The following is a 22,649-nucleotide window of genomic DNA, read 5'->3' on the forward strand; positions in this document are numbered from 1 at the left end:
GTTCAGATGACTAAAAAATACATAAGGAGTAAATTTACTCGTATGTAAAATTTTATTTGAACCTAGCCTGACTAGATGTAAATGTTGCACTAGGAGTAAAAATACTCGCGTACAAAACTTGCTTATCCCCCCCCCCCCCCCGTTTGCATTCGCATGTATGTAAAATTTGCTCCGTCTGTAAATATACGCATGTGAAGGGGGTTTATAAATTTGGACATGAGTAAAATTCATGTAATAAGAAGACGTTTCTGTTTCCGGTTGCCTTCTACTTCTCAGCTCTTCAAAATCAAACAAATGTGAATTATCACCAGATAGAACTCCACGTGTTCATTATCATGGAAAGGGCGTGTCCCTGTTTTGTAGTGGAATCCCGTCAGCTCTTTGGCATGTTTTTTTTTTTTTTTAATGATACGCGTTCTATTTCCTTTGTGTGTGTGTGTGTGTTTTTCACATAAATTAATAATTTTCATTTTATTCATTTTACAAACAAATTCCCATACAATTGCAAGTAATTAATAAGTTTTAATTTTTTGTGTACATTTCATTTAACATTCGGTCTCTAATGCCGCAATTCATTGTCAATGTTAATACGTCATTAAAAAAATAGTGGATGTTGCTTTTGTATTTTTGTCATTGGGATGGGGGTGTTATGTAAGGGAGAAGTCAAATTCTATAGACTGAAAAACAGAACAGGTACCCTTTCAACTCACGGAAAAACCTGCTCGTAAAGGTATGATTGTTGTATTATTCACCTACTTACATTATTTGTTTCTTGCAAGAATCGTATTTTGGACTCTATTTAAAAAAAAATGTTTGTGTAAATGTATACATACAAGTCATTTTATATATTTATATGTAATTGAAAATAATGTCGGATAAATAACTTTTTCAGCAACCCCTTGGCCACTTTCTCGCAGGCGATTTTCCATGATGTCTACAAGTTTTTAGTTTAAATCACTGAAAATTTCCTTGATTGGCGAAGAATGTAGCTTGATAATAATGAATAGTACTAAGTTTGTTTTGTCTCCTACATCTCAAAGAACACAATTCTCCCAAGGAACGAATATTTAGTGATTTGAAAAAAAAAAATAATAATACAAAACTGATAGCTTTCGTATGTATTAAAAAGACACTTATTACTACATGTAGTACATGTATGTAACATGGCTGATCTATAGGATGCAGTTACAGTAAGGAAATGGGGCGCAACTGAACAAAAATCAAGTCTACAAACTTTATTTATGAGGGGCATAACCGTAATTTTGATACTTTTGATCTAATTATATTGTGTAGTATATCACGGCAAAATTAAAAGGAAGGGGGGGGGGGGGGACTGGTCTCCATGTCTCCCCCAGTTCTTACGAGCCTGATATGCGATTATTTTTCGACGACTTGAACTGAGAGACCGTTCGGTAGCGATCAAGCGGTGGAAGGTGTCGAAGTAGTCCAGCCCGCCCCCTATTTTTATTAAATTACAAGTATGTAATATAGTTAGCAAAGATGTGCAATGATTAATTCAATTAACTTCTATAATTTCTTTTTCTACCTTTGAAGTAATATGAAATATGATGCTTTGGGGAAAGAATAATCCACATATCGTATAAGGTAAACAAAAAAAAAATGTTCAACAGACAGACCCAACATCGACGTTCCAATGTCTGTAACGGTCATCCTGAATTTTACAATGTAAGGCCCTTGGCCCACAACGCTCACCTTGAGTCACTTGGCCCTGCTGTTTCCCCCATATAGATGTATTCTTGAGTAAAGTTTGCTAAATTTCATCTTTCCTGATGCAGTGATTCTGGAGATTTTTTTTTATATATAAATGTATATTTCAATGTAAAACTTTGACCCCCTATTGTAGCCTTATCCTACCCCAGGGAAATGATTTAAACAACTTGACATCTACACTACCTTAGCAAGCTTTCACGTAAGTTTCAGCTTTTCTGGTCCAGTAGTTCTTGAGATTATTTACCCTGTTTGACCCCACCCTGTTTCTGCCTTTTCTTGATTATTCCTCCTTGGAAGCATATGGTTTGGCTCTTCGTTTTAAAAATTTAAAATTCCCTTTACCCAGGGATGCTTTGTAGCTACTTTGGTTAAAAATGGCCTAGCGGATCCTGAGAAGTCGAATGTGAAAAGTTTACAGACAAGTGGATAGTCAGATGGGCAGACACTGGACAAAGCTCACTTGAACTCATAAAATTTTTTTAAAAAGAAAAATGCCACTGTCATCACAAAATCTGGGGCACAAATTTTGATTTTACTCTACAACTTTGCAATTTTTAATGTCAACTTCAGACCCTATGGTCAGCTGTATAATGTACATGTATATAATTACAAAATTCTCTTGGTCCTTTCCAACATACATCTATCTATATTAGTTGATAAACCATTTGAAATTTGCATTCACATGTTGATTAAAATAGACTATTAGATGTCTCTAGCAGGCGCGTAGAATGGGGGGGGGATGCTGGATACGCCCCCCCCCCTTTTTTGATGTTGTAAGGCACTGGCAAATTCCAGGATTTGGACATTAAATTACCTTTTCTTTTTTGCTTGTCAGTTAATTTCGGGAAATCCCCCCCCCCCCCACTTTTGGTCAGTTTGGGTTTTTTTCTTTTGAAACTGTTGCTACAGGCCTGCTCTAGATAACTCATGAAAACAAAGAGTCAAATAATAGTTTTTAACCTTTATTCCTTTGATCTAAAATTGACAGGTTAACGAAATAAAAATATAGTACATGTACCAAAATTGAAAAATATTAAAGATTTTTTTTCTTGCCTTTTGCCACCAAGGTACTTTTAAGGTCATATGCAATGTACATGCACTTTACAGTGAACCTTCCAACTGATAATTTTCAGAGAAAATATAATTTAAAATGATACCATTAGATGTTCTTTGACAAAAAATCAGCATACATTACATGTACATGTATCAGGAGTTTTGAAAAAATATTAAATGACGAAAACCCTTGCATTTTTTAAAAGAAAAAATCCCCCCCCCCCCCCAAAAAAAAAAGTTTTATGTGGTACTTCCTCAAAATTTGATTCAGATAAGGTGTGCAAGCATTACCAGGTATAAAATTGCACAAAGATCTTTCAATTACTGGATTTCTTAAATTATAGAGATAATCAGGAAGTCTGTGAGCCAATGCTCACTAGTAATACCCCCGCTCTGATGTGAATATTCACTCATGAATCCCACAATATGGCATGCCTATTCATAGAGTGTTAAAATTTCAAGCATCTTTGATGATTAGTTGTTGAGAAAACTGCAACGAAAAATTGTTACGGACAGACACACAGACAGACACACAAGGGTAAAACAGTATACCCCCTCTCCTTCAGAGTCGGGGGTATAATTATAACAAGTGTCACTTACTACTGCAAATGATCAATAAAAGATCTCTCATTACAAATTTTACCTGTTATTAATCTACAAAAATTTTCTTGATAAATATCCTTGGTAAATAATAATTTTTATATAATTTAACATCTACATCCCTACTGATAAAAATGCTTCCATATATTGAAAGTTGCTATTCAAATTTATAATAAAGTTGTTGAATAAAATCCACATATGCCTGGTATTTGACAACAGATAGCTTGAAATGGACAAAGTCTTTTTCACATCCTCTGTTTCTCAAATGCTTTTCCAAATTAAATAAATAACTTTTACTTTATAATTTTTATAGAGTACTGTAACTGAATGTCTTGAATTTAAACACTCTTTTTTGAAGTGTTTCTCTCAAAGGTTGGCAGCCTTGATCTGTAAAAAAAAAAAGAAAAGAAAAATCTCTATTAATCTCTAAAAATTAGAACAAACATAATTGAAAAATTTACTTTGCTATAAAATAATTACAAAATAACTTACGCACATGTATAAAAAACAAATCCCCCTAAATGACACATTTCTTAACGGACATAAAATCTTAAATGAATGGAATCTTTGATAATGATGTTCAACACACTCAGTTGTCGAAGCTAAATTAAGCATCTAAGTTAAAAAAAAAACATAGGTAATCAAAGATTACAAAGCTCACCTCGACGAATGTTATCTACATGTAAGGCAAATTTCACATCATATTTTTTTCTAGTTAGGGTACATCCCAAGATCAATATCCATGCAAGTTTGGTTTAATTATAGACCTGCTCAAAAAACTTTTGACCTGTTTAGTAATCAAGAAGATTTTGGTCAGTTCCAACATCCAAAGCAAGTCTGGAAGTTTCATCCTTAGATGCACCATCTATGCAAGTTTAATCATAATAGGCCATAATATTATATAGCTACTCCAAAAAAATTACCCTGGTCACTCATCTGGAAAATGTACGTCAGATTCCGAATCCACAGAATCCAAAGCAGGTCTGGAATTGTCCATCCCTAAATACATCATCCATGCTAATTTGGTTAAAATATGGCTAAAATTCACTCATGTGGAAAATCTAGGTCAGATCCAGCATCCAAATCAGGTTGGTTAGTGTACATCCCTAGATGCATCATCCATGAAAGTTTGGTCCAGGTAGGGCTTATAGTTACTTGGGAACAGGACTACTCCTAAATCTAAACCTGGTCTCGCATGTGGAAAATCTAGGTCAGATCCAGCATCCGAAGCAAGTGTGGTAGTGTCTATCCCTAGATGCATCATCCATGCAAGTTTGGTCCAGGTAGGGCTTATAGTTATTTGGGAATGGACCTGCTCCTAAAACTTTAACCTGGTCACTCATCTGGAAATTCTAGGTCAGATCCAGCATCCGAAGCAAGTGTGGTAGTGTCCATCCCTAGATGCATCATCCATGCAAGTTTGGTCCAGGTAGGGCTTATAGTTACTTGGGAATGGACCTGCTCCTAACACTTTAACCTGGTCACTCATCTGGAAAATACAGGTAAAATCCAGCATCCGAAGCAAGTGTGGTAGTGTCCATCCCTAGATGCATCATCCATGCAAGTTTGGTCAGGGTAGGGCTTATGGTTAATTGGGAATGGACCTGCTCCTAAAACTTTAACCTGGTCACTCATCTGGAAAATCTAGGTCAGATCCAGCATCCGAAGCAAGTGTGGTAGTGTCCATCCCTAGAAGCATCATCCATGCAAGTTTGATTCAGGTAGGGCTTATAGTTATTGGGAATGGACCTGCTCCTAAAACTTTAACCTGGTCACTCATCTGGAAAATCTAGGTCAGATCCAGCATCCGAAGCAAGTTTGGTAGTGTCCATCCCTAGATGCATCGTCCATGCAAGTTTGGTCCAGGTAGGGCTTATAGTTACTTGGGAATGGGACTTGCTCCTAAAACTTTAACCGGGACGCAGACGCTAACGCCGACGCCGGGGTATAGCATAAGCTCATCTCGACTTCGTCGAGGTGAGCTAAAAAAATAAAGGCTTAAATAGTACATGCAGGATCATATGATCCTGTCCACATTTTTGACATAGAGAAATAAAATTGTTTATCTAGATGCACCCTCTTTCTTCTCTTATGCAGATTTTCCTTATATATATGCATACAAGTTATTAATCCTAAAACACTTTTTGACCCGAGAACAGCTGCAAGATAATTTTCAATAGGTTGCTTCCCCTTATGTGCATGTGCTCCTTTTCATGAAGTTTCTTTACTTAAATTTCTCAAGATTTTTCAGATTAATTTTTTGGTTAACAAATAGTACTGTGTCATACAAAACTCACAACTCCTCTCATATTTTACCTTATCTTCCTTTTTGTTAACAAAATCCACTTTTCCAACATCTCTCTCTGCAGTGAGTCTATCATTAAGTCATTAACTTGTCTTGCTCCAATACAAAAGTTTTCCTACACAACAGGTATATAAAAAAATAACAATCATCATTGTAAGTTGATATGATAATATTAAATGTACATAATTTATTGAAAAAAATGATTCTAACCTGGACAACTTTTAGCTTGGTTGGTTTTGTTATCATCTCTGTTGGCATAATATAATCTGAACTTTCTAATTTACCCTTCTATCAAGTGGCTATAGTTGCTCGACACATACATATTTTTTATCCATTTCCTGAAAAAATAAAATTCTAATTTACTATGTGTATTAAAATGTTATTCCTTTTAAAAAGAAACTTACACTAGTGATTCAGGGGACCTAGGTTCAAATCCTGGTTTGGTCCATCCCATATTTATTTGGTGCCATTGATCACCCCTCGACTTGCAGGTAAAAGGTTTGCCAGGGGTAAGAAGAACTTGAGTTGTGTCTTCAAGGGCAAATACAATTTAAGGAGGGAGGAACATGGCGATCACGCAGGCTTGATCACCATTGCCAGATCACTCAGTTAATAAACATGCTAAAGCACCTGATTAGTGATTCAGAGGGCTGGGTTCAAATCCTGTTCTTGCTTATTGCATTTTCCTATTACACACCTAATGTCAATGGCAGAGAAATTCAAGAACTTTCCTGTCATTTATAAACAAAATATTTTGGTGACTAATTGTTGAGTTCAGCTATATGGTACATGTTAAATTTAACTTTTTACCTCAAAAGCTAAGAACATACAAATTACAGTTTTCTTAGAGACTGTAGGCAAACTGGATACATTTCCTTTGTCTGACATGGAAATAAACTCCCATATTCATGACAGGTTTTCTTAATTTTTCATTGAAAATAACAGCCTAAAATATGATTTTTTAAATCTTGTTTACCTAAGAGTTATGCTCCAATACACCTTATTTGACCAAGTTATAGTCATTAAAGGAATCTATTTCTCAAATTAAAGAAATTGTAGGCTCCTTTCATTTACTAATTCTTGACCTTAATTAAGAAAAAACTGCAACAAATATGTTTCAAAAATTGACAGAAAAAGCGACATCGGCCATACGTATGGAACAGCGTCCAATCATAAAATTATGTATTATCTAAAATATGGTTGAAACGATGTCAGAGACAAACTAATTATTCAAAGATCTAAAAATTATTAGAATATATTTAGGTCATTGAGTTGAAATTGGTATATAATATATGATTTTTCAAAGGAGAGTACAATTTCAAAGACAGTACAAAAAATGGAAAACTACTGTTACTGTTATTTGATGAAAATAGCATAGCTCTATTCATGACATGATTGTATAATAGTGTTGTACTTTGCATGCACTATGCCTATATAGTAGTCAGGCATAGTGCATGCAAGGTACAACACTACTGTTATTATTATGCTGACTGTTGTATAAAAATGACAATATTATCTCCATTTCCAATGTTTCATCACCTCTTACATTCATATTAGTACACCCCTATTATGACGTCACGTTGTGCTAACGGTACATCATAATCTTTTTTCTTTAATTTTGAATGTTCCATGTACAGATAGTTTCAGAGAATTTTAGTTGAGTGAAGGGGAAAAAATTGCAAGAAACTATTTTAGAAAATTATTTTATTTTTTTTCTTTAAATGTAAAATATTTGAAACTAAGTTTATATATATTATAATACAGTGCTTTAGATAATGGCGTCTGTGGTGTAATTGGTAGCGAGTCAGACTGACGATTTCGGCGTCGTGAGTTCGATCCACGGCGTGGGCGCTGTTGGATTTTCTTCAGAAAAAGAAGCCATGCACTAGCTATTTTGGCATAGTATGCTTACGATATATAATTCCTTAGAACACTATGCGAAAATAGTTGGGTATTGATTACATAGAGACAAACTGACAGGAAGCATAATAATATGTAATAAATAAAACGCAACATCAGACTTGGCTCTGCAGCTATATACAGGAAGTGTGCATACTGATGACATTCTTAAATTATTATTTATTGAATTTTAAAAAATTACTCCATTATGGTCTATATGTAAATATCACACACACACTAGCAGTGTGGCCAAACCAAGAAAAAATTGTGTGTGCACCACAAATACTTGATAATCATAGGTAAGAAGAGATAACAGAGCTCACCTCAACGAATGTTGTCTTTAAGTAAGGCAAAGTCCCACACTAAACTAATAATCTAGTAGTCTGCATCCCTAGATGTAACATTTATGCAATTTTAGTCTAATAGGGCTTGCAGTTACTTGGGAATGGGCTTACCTAAAAAATTTAAACTAGTCACTCATCCAGAAAATGTAAGTCAAATCCACCATCTGAAGCAAGTTTGAGAGTGTTTATCCCATGATAGCCCTTATAATTTCTTGGTAATTGACCTGCTAAAAATCTTTAAACCTGGTCACTTATCTGGAAAATGTAAGTCAGATCCAGCATCTGAAGCAAGTCCAGTAGTGTGCATCCTTAGATACATCATCCATGCAAGTTTGGTTAATACCAGGCTTATAGTTACTATGAAATGGAATCTGCTCCAAAAACTTTTAACCTGGTCACTCATCCGGAAGGAAAATGTAGGTCATATTCAGCATCTAAAGGAAGTCAAGTATAGTGTGCATCCTATGATGTATCATTCGTACAAGTTTGTTCAACCTAGGGCTTATAGTTACTTGGAAATGAAACCTGCTCCAAAAAATTTTATACTGGTCACTCATCTGGAAAATGTAGGTCACATTCAGCATCTGAAGCAAGTCAAGTAGTGTGCATCCTAAGATGTATCATTCGTACAAGTTTGGTCAATATAGGGCTTATAGTTACTTGGAAATGAAACCTGCTCAAAAAACTTTAGTCACTCATCTCTAAAATGTAGGTCAGATCCAGCAATTTAAGCAAGTCTGGTAGTGTGCATCCTTATATGTATTATCCATGCAAGTTTGGTCAATATTATAGGGCTTATAGTTACTTGGAAATAGGGTTGGATACCGTTAAGGATGAAACAGTACGATACCATACCGGTATTTTTAGAACGATACGGTATTTTTAACGATACGGTACTATACCTCGATAAATGAGAATAAGGGCTCATTCTGTAACAAATGTGCTTTCATCAATCTTCAACCATTCAATGTTATAATCTAAAATGAGCATATAAACTATGTTATATTTCAGTCTTTTAATAAATCATCAACAAAACAAATAAATTGAATCTCAAACAAATCAATTTAACTAGATACAGCTGACCGCTTCACCCGGTTGCCACTTGCCAGGACCCATTTTGTTTGGTTGCACTAAACGACGAAACATTAAAAATGGATAGAGATGCACATCACATTTTTGCGACATTTTGCATTTTTTATTTACAATTATTATTAGTTTTTTATAAATAAAATTAAAACACGATTAATGTGAATGTTTTTTTTTTATTTTTAAATATACGTATTGATTTACCTCGAATATCGCCAGTCAAAAGGAAGTATCGTACTAAGCATCCATTTCGTTTATTAGCCTACCCTTTCAATGCGCGGAGAATTTTATTTTAGCGAGTCTGGAATCTCTTTTTTAAAAATCATTTTGAATGTATTAAAATGTTTCAAAGACTGAGAAATACCGTTATTAGTACCGGTATTAAATGAAAAGGTATTTTACCGGTATTTTTGAAGTAACTATTCGTTTCGGTATTGGTACCGAGTACCGGTATCCAACCCTACTTGGAAATGCTCCCTTTAGCTGAATTTGCAGCATCTGAAACCTTGACTGGTACAATGAAACATACTAGAAGCAACCTTCATGCATCTCTGATTAATATAGGGCATACATGTAGAAGTACAGTTGACCTTCTGTATTTCGAACACGAATATATCTCAAATACCATAGATATGTCGAAGTCATATTTTGAAGTCCCATCTGCTTATTCCTTACTAAGTATTTTACCCTGAATATCTTAAATCCTCGGTTATCTCAAAGTATTTTCTTTGTCCCTTTGAGTTCGAGATAACAAGGTTTGACTGTACTTGAAAAGAAATCTGCTCCAAAAACTTTAACATTGGATGCGGACGCCTGTACTGATGGTATTACATAAACTCCCCAACTTCGTTGAGGTGAGCTAAAAATTCAAAATCCATATTCTTGACGTTATCATGAAACTAACTTAATGTCATACTGGGCTGTGCAGCTTGTATATACAATCTATTCACACCTATAATTTTTGTAAAATAGTGTATATTGTTTAATTTTTATATATTTACTAAATCATGGTCTATATCAAAATTATGTTGTATACACTTGGCAGTGTGGTCAATATCAAGAAAATTATGGCATTTGTCTATGAACTTTCTGGACAACCCTCATACAAGTACTCTTTTAACTCAAAAATCTTTATTAAGGTCATGAAATACTGAATTTTCATCTAGAATGTCACATTGATCTGCAAAACTCAAAGGAAAAAATTTGGTGGAACAATTTGTTGAATGAAAATGTATAAAACAAAAATCTAGCATAAACCCATTATTAAGGTGACCAGAGATATATGTATGATCCTTGAAATTTAAAATCTTTATTAAGGTGACCAGGTATTCAGGGTTGTCCATAAGAACTGAAATAGAAAGAGGACATTTTAAAAGTGGAAGGTTATCTTGGATTCCTCTGCTAGTGAGGGTTGAGGGGGCAATGCCAGAATAACTGGGGGATTATGTCAATACAAGCGGCGAATATTTACCTGGCCCCTGAATCTTGAGCACAACCGTGGGTATTCTGCATTTAAGCAACATGTGTTTCCTCACTATTCCTTAACATTGAAGAATAAAACATCCTTATAAATAAAAAATCTAGCTTACATGCATTAACCCATCATTAAGGGGACCAGAGATATATGCATGATTCTTGAACTTTAAAATCTTTATTAAGGTGACCAGGTATTCAGGGTTGTCCATAAGAACTGAAATAGGAAGTGGACATTTTAAAAGTAGAAGGGTGTCTTGGATTCCTCCTCTAGTGGGGTTTGAGGAAGAAATGCCAGAATGACAGTGGGATTAAGTCATTACAGACAGGGAATTTCCCTGGCCCCAACGTCTTGAACACAACCTTGGATATTCTACATTTAAGCATGTAAAACATTAATCAATTACATTTAAGCAACGTTTCCTCACTTTTTCTTAAAACTGATGAATAAATTAATCCTATAAATCAAAAATCTAGCTTACATGCATGAAACTATCATTAAAGCTGACATGAATTCTTAAAAGCGCAACATTTGCATCAATGTACGACTTGTTTCATACCAACTAGCCATATTCTGCCATATTTCTTTCAGATACCTTGTCTTATTGTAACAATGTATACCCCAATGCCCTCGTTACACTTGAGTGAGTTTTTGGTTTGGCTATCGACGCGTGCACATCTCCGATAGTAAAGTATCTTGGAACACACGAATTGATGAAAACATTTCAAGACCATAGCAGATAAAAACAGTCATAAAGATGTTTATAAGTATCGTTTTGAATAATATAAATGCAAGTTTGGAAGAAAAAAACATAGTTGTGCATGTTCTTTAAAAGCATGCCAATATACAGATATATAGCATAATTAACTTGGAATAATTCACAGTAAAACTTGTACAAACAATCTGCAATTATCTATTGTAAGAATGAAACAAACAACCAGCGTATTTGATATGCATGTCCATATGCAAATATAATGATGCATACCGAGAGAACGTGTCGAACGCTGTAAACTTATTCATACCTCCAAAATAGACCACTGTACTCGTTCGAAGATGTGCACATGCCGAGTGATTTACACCTTGTATTTCATTGAAATATGCAACACAGAAAAGTAATAAACTCTATAAATACTCAACAGTAAACACGTTGTCATGTCATCATACAGCCTACCACTTTACCTGAAAAATCTTTGACAAGCTAAAAAAATGCTCTGGAAAAATGGGAGGGGGCAACCCCAATCCACGCGTTCTACAGACCTGTCTTTTATGGTTGATTTTGTAACTAAAGGATTTTTTTAAAGAATGGCTGGCTCTCCCCACTCTCATCCAACGATACTGTATTGTATACTCAAATATTTTTCTTCCAAAAATGATAGTATGAATGGAATCTGTCCTCCCCCTGACTACGGATATTTTTCAATCCCTGTTTTCCGCAGCACAGTTAAGGTGTCAAATGGAAATATCGGCGAATTTTTTAGATAGAAAATACATTCTTTACAAGGATGGGCTTTTCTTTTTAGGACTTTACTATTATCGGACAAATGCAATGTGGTTGAAAACTAAATGTTGAGGACGATTAGATTTCTTATTAAAACTTGTCACGTGATGTGGCAGTCACGTGATTTTAGCAAATATACCTGAAGTATTGAGGTCATCTATAAATTCTAATATTGCAAGGGCATAACCAAGTTAAAAATCTAAGTTTAACATATAATTATTTTCAGCACTCTTTGTAGTTTGTGAAAAGTGCTGCGAACCTATATAGATTCTACTATCTAATTGCTAAAACTACATTTGTTAGACCGTATGTTGAATATTTTGCTGGTCAAGTACATTAAATGTAGATATAATTAATTCATTTACAAGATTTCAACAGGTTCGCAGCACTTTTCAAATATCTTCATACTTCTTGAGTTTATGTGTAAAAGCTTGTCATAATTCATTGAGGCTATGCCCTTGCAATATATCGATTTATTAAGACCCTTCTTTTACCCTTCAATGAATCTGCATACAAATATACGACAGTATCGCTTGTCTATGGAATGTACGGGAAGTATATGAATAAAATCATAAAACAGACATCGCATCCAAGTTAATGGATTCTTATATATCTACAATTTATATTTTATTTAATTATAAAATACATTTTTCATTGTATAAATATAACTTGATCCGCCTCTCACTGCATACAAACTGCGTCAAATTTTCCGATATGACGTCACATTGACAAGTGCATTGCGATCAGTGAATTGTTTAAAAATTGCTGTGTGGGATTTAACCAACGACAATAATGCATGCACTAGTTAGAATTGATGTAGTTTAAAGCTATTCATAACTTTATAATAGCAAATCATTTTATTTTGTGGTAATTTGAAGAACTTATATTTTTGTGTGATGTCATAGTAAGCATTTCCCGTATAAATTAGACCCCGCCTCCTTACTGCAGCCTTAACTGTGCTGCGTCCTTCTTCATTTTTTCCATAAGTATTTTGGTATTTTTCTGCATCCCTCCCAATTTTTAAGTGCCTAAAGTTTTTTTAGTTTTTTTTTGGCTTATCAATCATTTTACTACCCCCCGCTCCCCATCGCATATACGCATTTTGAGAAATGGTGCTACGTGCCTGTTTTATATGTATGTATAGGAAGCCTTTCCAGGTTGAAAATTTTCCCTAGATAATATAAAATTTGATACCTATACAATTTCTTGTATTTTAAGAGAATCTGTAAGGATTACTTGAAACCCTAACTGCAAAATTGTGGATAAATATTTTTTTGCATTTTCATACAAGTATACACACACACACACACACACACACACACACACACTCTCTCTCTCTCTCTCTCTCTCTCTCTCTCGTGTAAGCATACGTAAGAGCAATAAAGCGTACAAAATCTGATGAACTACAAGCAAGTTAAAATCATTGGAAATGCTTTACAAGGGCAGATCAAGGAATTTTTCCGGAGGTGGGTGGATCAAACCTGCTGAAAAAAAATGTCTCATTTTTTGACAAGCCAAAAAATAAACAAACAAAAATAAAACAAAAAACAAACAACACACCTAAACACCCAAAAGGGGAACTAAACAATTGTGAAAACTATATTTCACGGAAATGGAAACTGTGCACCATTCTCACGAACTTTCCAGAGGGAACGAAGTCATTTTTTTGTTATTTTATACCTATTATAAAAATTTTAGACAAGAAGAAAACAATATTAAAATTTAAAAAAAAAAACTTTGGGGGGAGGGGGCACTCTCAGAGGCACATTACTTTCATATAATTATATACTAAAAGTGTAATACATATACTAACTCAGCTTCAATTTAAACAAAAACATGTACTGTAGATTATTTTATATACACATAATTATGTCTGTTCTTGTTGGTAATTGTATCAATCATGCTTGTCATTTGTGATGCCTGAAAGGGCCCCGATTTGAAAATAATCTATGTACAGAAACAAATTGTTCAGTGTGTGTAAATTTACGATATATTAGTTTTAGTTTTATATCTAAAACAGTTGAAGCCAGTTCATTGTACGTATTTAAATATATTTGATCAAGGAAAATCCGAATTTTTTTTCCGACATTTGTTTAAAATATATTGAAGAATGTATTATACATATTCCACCCCCATCCCCCTCCTTTCATTTTCTTTAAAAGATGTAAGATCCGTAACAAGAATGTATGTAATGAATTGACGCTTAGAGCAAAGTGATTTTTATTCCCTGTGACTTTAAAATATATTGTAAACTTAATGGATATAAATATTAATGAATTACACTTATAATGAAGCAAAATTCTCCATCCCTGGCACTTCGTTATAAGCATGTTTTACTGTAATTCTTACAAAATTTTGTGATTAAATATCAGGAAAAAGATGACTTTTGGTCACAAAACTCACCTGAATGGGATTGCATGCATAATTTTATTTTAAATTTCTTCAACACTAAATATTCTAATGGTTAAATTTCATCAAACAAACAGCCCTAGGAATCAACACTTTAAATTACCTCAATTAAACACCAAATCATCCTTCCATTCTCATAGTTGTACAACACTTCTTCTTCATGTAAGTCCTTTCTTGTCAGCATGTATATGCAACTGTTTTCTTTTACCAAAACTTTTAATTCGATCCATTGATTGATTTGTTTCATTCTCATTGTTGACATCTGTAGGGAAATAAAAGTTTCATAATTACATGTATTTTAATCAAACTCAAAAGTACCTCTCTTAACAGATTATTAATCACTCTAAACTCTAAATGTTTTCTTTAACATGAAAATAAGTCATAACAAACACATTTTTAAAATATTTTAATCTGTAATCTACTGTAGTAGAAAAGGAATGTATAAAGAAAATAAAAGGTTGGAATCAAACTAAGGACACCTGTTTCACAAGTCATTGTTCTAACCACTGAACTATCAAGGCTGATTCATATAGTCTAAACTACTATTTTGTTCACTCTTTCAACAGTCTTTGATCTCAAAGACACGTAACAAGTTCACCTATCTGGAATTAATCACAAGCCCCCACCCCCACCCCCCATCACACCTTTGTTCGAATTAAAGGAAGCTTTAAACACTGCTCACTGAAGAGTTCTACATTTAGTATAGGTATCTCTCAATACCTCAAAGTATGCAGGACTGCAATCATGTGTTGTGGGTTTGTGTTCAGTAAAGTGTGCAGAGTTATGCCTAGGTCACATTTAAGCTGATGGTCAGGCAAATCAAATTTTTGTCGTATCGTCGGCTTAAAAACATGATCAGCCGACAGTAGTATCGAGCGACGTGGAGCAGTCACATTAATTCCTAAGAACACTGATAATTTTCAAATATTAGATAATTCTAAGTTGGCCAACAGTCACCCAATCATCGTTCACTAAGCCACAGTTTGATTTTCACCATCAGCCAACATTTACAAAAACCCAATTCCAATAATGTTGACCCATCCACGACCGACTTTAAGAACTGTCTACCAATGTTCGGATGATGATTGAAGGTTGGTCGACAGACTATTGCACGACTGCTTCAATTGAAGGAATCGGCCACCAACGCAGAGAAAATTATAACATGGCCCAACAGACACAAAATTGGTAGGTTGACAAAAAAAGAGGTCAAAATCAGGCAAGACAATGGCAGATGAACAGATGACTGTTGCCTGAAGAAGGTATTTTTGCCTCAAAAACTGTCGCCCGTTGATCTTTTTTTGGAAAGTGACTGGGGTTTTTGAAAACATGTAAACATTAAAACAGAGACACTTCGAGGTATTGAGAGTAAATAACATCAAATTATGCATATCAAGTCTGCATTTTGACTTACAGGGATCATGGATTTCTGAATCAACAGACTGAGAGTTCAAGAGATCAAACGTAAATTTGCGTAGTTATATAAGTAAAAATATCTTTGTAGTCACCTTTTTATCACCTGAAAAATTGGAATTTCCCTGTTAATTAACAACCATTTTGCTTTCTTCTTTGTTTCGTTCAAAATTCATTTAATTTTCCCTTTTTTTCTCACCATTTTTGCAATGAGGTCAGTCATATTTGTTAAAGGATTTTGTCTCTAATACAAGGAGTAACTCTATATCTGTATCTACATAACCACAATTCAGATCATAATAGAATTTGGCATACATATTACATTTAAATCTTTACATTTTGCTGCATGTTTTTGACATCATGGTATGAAAATGAAGTCAATATATTGATGACTTGTGTCAAAACCAGAAGTCTCTGATGAGACTGTAGCTCTTCTGGTTTGTACTTAAACAATTTTTTTTTTAAAATAAATAATTTTTAATTAGACAATTTCAATATTATTGTGTGTGTTAATTAATTTAACATGTTATAATGAATATTGGACCATAATCTGTCGTTGTAAGCTGGCAACACAGAGAAGAGTAATTCGAAATGCAAGTCATGTACACTAAACGAAAGTAGGGTCCTGAATAAGTCTCGTTATATCCGGAGTCCACTGTACTGGGTTTCTGGTCTTTGTTATCAACTAAATTTTTGTTTTGTAATACAGAGGAATATGAATAGCAAGTTTATTATTACAGATCCATTGGACCAACCATATTTTCATTAATTTTGGGGATAAATGACTATTGGGAAAATTAACACATTCGATTGGGAAGAAAGGTACCTCTTTTGAATTAGGAATGGGGCCCTTGAATGGCCCTAATTATAGACAATCGAGAGCCCTAAGGCATCCAGGTGTGGTTCCCCGACAGCTTGGCGAAACGAATTGAATAACTATCCTACTTTTCCCCCCCTTGGGATCCCTAATTCTAAATGTTACATGCAAAGCCAGCTGTTATAATACTGCTAATTTCTTTTCCAAAACTGGTTGTTTTACCATTACTTTCATCACCATGTCTCAAAGAAAAATCAAAAAAATTTCAAGAGTGAGAAAAACAAAAATTCTTTCCGATGGTCATGAACATACACTTGCCTACCAATACATAGCTATAAACATGTGGTAAGCACTTTTTATGGCTGTAATGTATTATCAAACATTTTCTAATGTAGTAGGTTATCATTACAGAAAAAGTTAAAACCTGCAGTTTTTAACACATTGAAATTGGATTCCACGTAAAAATACTAATTACAGTTTGTGTACACAATGTGGCATGATTATCTCATGCAGAAAGACGATGGGATAAGTTAGGTACGCTTCATTGCATATGATACCTGTGAAATTGATTTGAAACTGCACTTCTTTGTCAACTTATTTAGTACATACTTGTCTTGTTTAAGGTAGTTCTATACTCAGCCCTAAATGGGCTCAATATTGAAAAAATCTGCTTTTATAAGATAGACATATATCCCAGCAATGGAAAAGCATAAGAAAATTATATGTCAACATGTTTATTTTTCTGCTATGGCCTCTCAGACTATATACCCCGAAATGTAGAATACTGAAAATGTACCTATCCACGATTTTGTCTATATATCAGAATTAAAATCTAAACAGTCAACTTAAATACACAGAATAGAATAGAAAAATTTTAAGGAACCATATTTAATCATTATTTTGCGTGAATTATTTTAAATATGTGCACTTTGTTAGGCTAACGTATCAAAATTTAGTACGAGAAAATATGCTTCAAAGGTCAGTCTCCGTCTTTTTTAAATATTTTTATGGACTCAATCTTCAAAAATTTGCTTTCTTTTTACTAAATAACATCTAAGAAAAAGAATAAGCTAAAAAAAATTATATGTTGACACATTATTTCATGATATGGGCTCTGAACTAAAGGTACCCCCATGAAATTTCTCTTCCAAAAAAAAGATATTGCCACATTTTACTATAATACAGTTAAAGTTTGAGTGTACATTTGTATTTACAAAGTTGTACATATTTAAAACAATAATAATACACACCAATATCTATGCGTCTTATGTAATAAGTATTATTCAAGATAAATTTGCAATGTTTGAAATAATAAAACTTGTCACTGTCAAATCATAGCAACTCCTTTTCTTGCGAACTATCAGTGTTACGGTAGCTTCAACTTGTCCGCTGACAATAGTCTGTCTGTCGCATTGATTTGATATTTGTAGCATACTCGTCCATGTTATCGGCATATTCTCTTCTACAGAAAAGTCATTTATATTATATCTTTATTACCTTATCGTCTTTCTGTCAACCGACCGAAAGTATTTTCCAACCTTCCCCCTTTTTTTTTAAATTAATTTCTCCTTAAACAGAAACTGTATAAGCAATGTTTGTAAGTTTGTTGAGGCGACCAACTCAAAACAAAATTGTTACCGGATATTTAAAACGCCAAGTAAAAGTCAAACCAATAGAGTTAAAAAATCACACCTCGGAAATAAGAAGTGTGGTTCCGGTTTTACTATTCGTTAGTGATGTAGTGCGAGTATTGGTCTACTTTAATGACATTGTTACATAATTTAGCTAATAAAAAAGAAATATCACCTCTTTACTTGACTACTGACGACATATTTATTATTTATTTGGTACATTATCAGGTCTGGACGATTTCCAAATATGGAAGTCAAGAACGATAACTGAAAGTTGCCATAAATATGCATCATATACACGTAAATATTTTTCTGCCCAATCAGAACAGGGTCATTCTACGAATAGAGGCCCAAATGGTGTCCCGTCATTTTAGTATGTGTTGAGCAATACCTGGTTTATGAAATTTTAAAAATAAATCTGGAATATTGTAGAAAGAGATAATAAATATGCATACACACCATAAGGACACCCCTGAAAGCAATATTACTTCTAAAAAAAATTTAACGTCATGGACTTGCTTTGAAGTGCCATGTCCCAAACTACAAAATCGAATTTGTAATATTGAATATGTGTGTGTGAAAACTGAATTTTCTGTCAAAATTTAACCTGTCGAGATTACTAAGGTATGATAAAATATTCATTGTTGATTTTAAAAAGATACGGGTTACTGAATTCTTTTTTTAAATAATTTATTGTTTGTAAAACGGTGTCCCTGATATTCTTGTCATTACCGAAACGGTGAGATAAAACTGCAAAATATAAGAGACAAGAAAGATAATCCAAAAGAAGAAGCCACGTGATTAAAAGTTTCAGAAACCGCCATCTTTGATACAAGGCATAACGCTCTCCTGTGGGTAAGTAAGCAGATATTACATTGTAAATGGTCTTACTTTCAAGCGTATGTTTATTCAGTGTCATTACCGAATGCTTGCTACAATAAAAGTGCGATCACCTAGGAAAAATGCAATTGTTTAGAAAGAAATATAGATTGGTTTTGAATTGTGTTGTACATTATTTAACCCCTTTTGGCAAGTAGCGCCCTCTATATTCTGTTTAACATTTCAAAATGTCATTACCGAAACGTGTCATTACCGAAACAAATCCCTTGAATCAAATCGTTTCGGTAATGATATCAGTGTTACGGTAATGACAAATCATCTTTAGATTGTCTTGTGCATGGATTTTACAACACTATTATAGTGTTTTATGCATAAGAGGTTGTTACAGATAACTCCTATATGTGGGTCCAGTCCTGGGAGGTAGGCGAAACTAACCTACATCTAATACACAGTGTTTTGAACAATTGTTTTCAAATGCTGATGAATTACCTGTTTAAAAATTAATTTTGCTCAAGCCATGACTGTTTCTAAATAAATTTGGAAAATATAAGGCATGATAACAGGGGGAGGGGGTTGTATACCATTATAAAGCACGTGCTTCTTAATGCAATTAAATGGTTAGATTGAAGTAAATTTCTAACAAATTCCTTACAATTTTTAATTAGCATTGGCTGTCAAAACAAAATTATTAGATTCATATTCATGCCTTTATTAAAACCTGTTACTTTTTTATTTCTAGGAATGAAAAAAAAAGTAAACTTGATAAGAAAAACGTCTTTGCAATCGAAAATTTAGTGGTGATTTCTGAAAAAAAAGCTTAAGGAGCTTCTACTCATTCAATACACTGATAACTTACGTTTTGACTGGGCAAAATTAGTCGTTGATGCATATGAAAAATATGAACATTCAAAGGAACTTTTATTACTGATGAACAAGTGCTTAAAAAAAAACCCTGAACTATGGCACTCACTGCAAAAGAAAGATCAAAAAGATGGAGGGAAAGTAGAAACAGGATCCAGAAAAACATACAAAATACTTGGAGAAAGAAAAGCAAAGGTATCAAGAGAGGAAAAAAGTCGGCAAACTGAAAAATGTAGAAGAGTTATCAGAGAGAGATCAGCGATCAGTAAGAAAACAATGGAGAAAAAATCAACGAAACAAAAGAAAAAAGGATAAGAAGACTAAAATTCTCCTTTCAACTAATACACCTCCGAATTCATCAAGTCAAGATCTGTCACGCGAACAGCTTCCTCGGGACGGAAGAACATCTAGAGGTAGAAAGAAAATCAGGAAAGATAGATCGAAAGCATACAGAGAAATTGGTAAACTACGAATCAAACTTGCACTGAAGGAAAAAGATGTTGCCCGATATAAAAAAAGACTCTACAGAGAAAAAGTGAAAAACAGAAATTTGGATTCTCCAAGAACTAAAACGAACACTCTTATCAGAGGACAAAACGCATCGGAGGAAGTAAAGCGTACTTTGCATTTTCACCACAGCCTGGTCAAAGGTATTAGAGAAAAGTACAGATTGGCTGCTGAAAGGAAGAGTAAAGAGATTTTTGTCAATGTTCTGACATCAAAGTTATTACGAAAATACCGACTTAAGAAGTATGCAGCCAAAGCATTTGGATTTTCAAGGAAGAGAAATTTAGATCACAAAGGGAATATGGAAACGCGGAAGGGCTTATTCAAAAGAAACAGTTCAAGGATAGATGAAATACAGAGATCAGTCAGATCTTTCCTTCAGCGCGACGATAACAGCAGGATAGCACCAGGAAAGAAAGACACAATAACCCGGAACAAAGTAAAGAGACAGAAGCGTTTTTTGAATGACGATTTGAGAAATCTCCATGACAAATTTCTGTCTGAATTTCCAAACTTGAAGTTGTCGTACTCGTTGTTCTGTAGGTTCCGACCATTTTTGGGTGCTCAAAGCAACAGAGAAGGATCGCCAAACATGTTTATGTATAAAACACGAAAATCTGCAATATCAAGTTGATAAACTCAAAGGCCTTGGTCTTATTTCCTCAACAAATTTCAATTCCCTTACTGCAGAGATATGTTGTGACACCGGGAGCAAAGCTTGTATGTATAGAGAATGTCCGCAGTGTGAAGACAAACAAGTTTTTATATCAGACAGGGATCTTGGAAAACAGGTCACATGGAAAAAAATGGGTCAGCCGAAGGGTTGAAAAAGTCAAGAGAGTTCAAGGAAAGGATATAAAGTATGTCACATTCTTGACAATGCGGGAAGATGAGAGTGGGAATGCTATGTCACTTGTTGAGAAATTCCAAGAAAATCTAAAGAAGATTTGTCGCCATTTCTTCAATATTAAACATCAGTTCATCGCTCTTAGAACTTTGCGACAAAGTATGACAGAAAACGAAGTAATGATTCATATCGACTTTTCAGAAAACTACCAGTGCAAATATGACAGAGAAATCCAAAGTGTGCATTTTGGTGCTAACCAAAACTAGATCACTCTACATACAGGTGTGTTTTATTACAAAGACACATGCACGGGATTCTGTACCATTTCTGATTTTAACAAGCATGGACCCCCAGATATCTGGACCCACTTAAAACCAATTCTGTCCTTGCTGCGAAGTACATATCCAGACATAAACACTGTATTTTGTAAGCGATGGACCCACAACCCAATATAGATGCAAGGCAAATTTTTATTTGCTTTCAACTTTGCTCTTTGACTGGGGTTTCAAAGTAGGTAACTGGTCTTTCTAAGAAGCTGGCCACGGGAAAGGCCCTGCAGATGGTATTGGTGGATCGGTGAAGCGGGCAGCAGACGCCTTTGTCTCTCAAGGTGGAAGTATAAATAATGCAAAGTCAATGAAGACTGCATTGCAGCAAAAAGACTCGACTATTCAATATTATTTAGTTAGTGAAGCAGATCTTGAGGAGATCCATAGAATAATACCATCAGACCTGGACTCTGTTCCGCAGACCACATCAGGTATCAGTATATTTGTAGTTTTATTGAATTCAAGTCATTGTATTAGAATATTGACCATTTATTTAGAAACTATCTTCCATTCATTCTCATTCACAGGTTTATTCAGAGGAGAGACACAAGTTAAGGGTGAGGGTACTCAGTTGCTTTTGTGCAAAGCCGAAGTCGTGCGAGTGTTTCCAGCCTTCAGCTTTTACCTTCACTTCGGTATCATCTAGATCCTCCCACTGAATCCAATCCCTCTTCGGCTGATACAGACTGGATTGGAAAGTGGTGTGTCGTTCTGTACGATGACGTGCCGTACCCTGGAATCGTCCAGGATGTGGACGATGAAGACTTCGAGGTTAAAGTCATGCACAAGATCGGTCAAAACCGATATTTTTGGCCCCTTCTGCCAGATATCCTTTGGTATGAACATAACAAAGTTGTTTGCAAAATACAAGAGCCTTCTCCGGTGGGTAGTAGGCACTTCCAATTATCAAAAACCGATTACGAACACTTGCTCCAGTTATTACAGTAAATGTAACTGTGATCATTTGGTGCGTATTTTTGCAACGGTGAACAATTTGAAATGTTTGTT

General features: G+C 34.4%; 1 long non-coding RNA gene across 1 annotated transcript; it reads right to left on the bottom strand.

The window, feature by feature from the left end:
• Window positions 1-5,717: 5,717 nt before the first annotated feature.
• On the bottom strand, window positions 5,718-14,622 carry LOC133178583 (uncharacterized). The gene is made up of 3 exons (XR_009720000.1): window positions 14,503-14,622; window positions 5,900-6,027; window positions 5,718-5,804 (listed from the first exon to the last, which is right to left on the bottom strand). It is a non-coding gene; the product is annotated as an uncharacterized LOC133178583 (long non-coding RNA).
• Window positions 14,623-22,649: the final 8,027 nt, after the last annotated feature.

This window comes from Saccostrea echinata, unplaced genomic scaffold, assembly GCF_033153115.1.
Source record: "Saccostrea echinata isolate AGI-Se365-2 ecotype Australia unplaced genomic scaffold, CSIRO_AGI_Sech_v1 ptg000003l, whole genome shotgun sequence".
In the NCBI taxonomy this organism is placed as follows: domain Eukaryota; kingdom Metazoa; phylum Mollusca; class Bivalvia; order Ostreida; family Ostreidae; genus Saccostrea; species Saccostrea echinata.